General features: G+C 30.0%; 1 pseudogene; it reads right to left on the bottom strand.

Moving 5' to 3' along the window:
* Positions 1-218: 218 nt before the first annotated feature.
* On the bottom strand, positions 219-715 carry LOC109437903 (small ribosomal subunit protein eS24 pseudogene; annotated as a pseudogene).
* Positions 716-1984: the final 1269 nt, after the last annotated feature.

Here is a 1984-nt window from a genome sequence, read left to right on the forward strand (position 1 = left end):
AGCACTTTATTGAATGTAATTATAATGCAAATTAAACAAACAATGCATGCCCTCAAGAAGTTTATTTACTAAAACAGACATTGACATAGAAATGCACACAAATATCTACCATAAATGATTATAATTTTATTTATATATTTTAAGTATTAAGGATAAAAGTAACATAACAAAAGCACAAGTCAAGCTTTCTTTCTACTATGTACAAGGTTATTATTTTTACTAGCACAGCATCCATGTTATAATTTTTTTAAGTTCTTAGTTTATTAAACCTCTCATGAAAAATCTGTTCAGTCACTACAGATAGTCACTGATGCATCTTTACTCCTTCTTTTTGCCAGCACCAACACTGGCCTTTGCAATCCCCCTAGTTTTCTTCATTCTGTTTTTATGTTCCTTTTGCTCTTTTCTTGAGGTCTTTTTCTTCTCATAGAGGCCATGTCTTGCAAGTCTATGTTTGTGTTCATTTTTCTTTGTGTTCCAAGGAATAATAAATCATGCCAAAGCCAGTTGTCTTGCCCCCACAAAAATGGGTTCTGAATCCAAATACAAAGATAAAATCTGGTGTAGTCTTGTACATTTTGGCTAATTTTTCATGAATTTCTATCTTAGGTATTGTTGCCTTTCCAGGGAGAAGGACATCGATGACCAATTGTTTCCATTAAAATAGTCTGTTGGTCATGAACTTTCCGGTCTAGATAGTTACTGTGTCATTCATGATGGTGGCCAACCCTCAAGCAGCCAAGGAAGAAAAGAGCTCCATGTTATATATATATATTTTTTTTTTGAGACAGAATCATCACATTTACTCAATTTTGACAATGTTAAACCGAGGAAAAAGGTATACCTATGATACATTATACATATGCCTTAAAAGTGGCTGCTTCTTAGTTGTTCATACTTATTTGAGAATTTATCTCTTTTTTCCAAGAAAGTGTTTTTGTTCTCATGTTAAAGTCATCTCTTAAAATACATGTAAAAGATACAATGAAGTTTTTGCACACTTTAAACTTTAATTACGTAATGTATATGACAAATTAACTGCAAACTAAATATGAAGGTATTATTATACATAGTTTAGGACAATTGTAATTATATTTGTTAGAATAATTTATTATTATAATAATTATTATTATTATTGATTCTGTTAACAGATATAACTTGAATAAAACCTAAACTATGACCTTTGTAAAAATGATATCAATCATGTGTCATCCAGGTCCAAATACTATATATCAACTGTTAGAAGTAAATTCAATATATTTTAAAATGTCACTTATAAGTTGTGCATGGTATACTCACATAATTTGTCATATATGAGTATTTTATTGCTAGAATAATTATGAAGGCCTATTAAAGAAAACATGAAAATAAAATGTATAGTAACGAGAAATGAATGAATGCTTTTGTCACTTCTGTTCAACAAAGTATTGGAAGATGGCCAGAGAAATTAGGTTAAAAAAAAGAAGTGAAAGACAACCAAATTGGAAAGCAAGATATAAAATTATCTCTGCTTGCCAACAATGATTGTAAAAGTAGGAAATCCTAAATATTCCACAAAAAAACTGTTAGGACTAATAAATTCATCACGATAGCAAGATAGAAAAATCAATCCACAAAATCGGTTGCTATTTTGTACACTAATAATGAAAAATATGAAAAGGAAATTAAGGTAACATTTGCATTTACAACAACATCAAAAATAATAAACTACTTAAGAATAAACTAACTCAAGGAGGTGAAAGACTTGCATACTCAAAACAAAAAAACATCGTTGAAAGAAATTATAGAAGACACCAATAAATGGAAAGACATTTTTTGTTAATCAGTTGGAAGACAATATTGTTAAGATGTCAATATAACCCAAAGCAATCTACAGACTTAATGCAATCTTTATCAAAATCCTAATTGTTGGACGTCATCAAAATGGCATCAAAATGGCGGCGAGAGGTAAGCCTCTGTAAAGCTCCCCTGGAATTTACAACTA

This window comes from Rhinolophus sinicus, chromosome 18, assembly GCF_057876585.1.
Source record: "Rhinolophus sinicus isolate RSI-liver-muscle chromosome 18, RSI-T2T, whole genome shotgun sequence".
Lineage (NCBI taxonomy): Eukaryota > Metazoa > Chordata > Mammalia > Chiroptera > Rhinolophidae > Rhinolophus > Rhinolophus sinicus.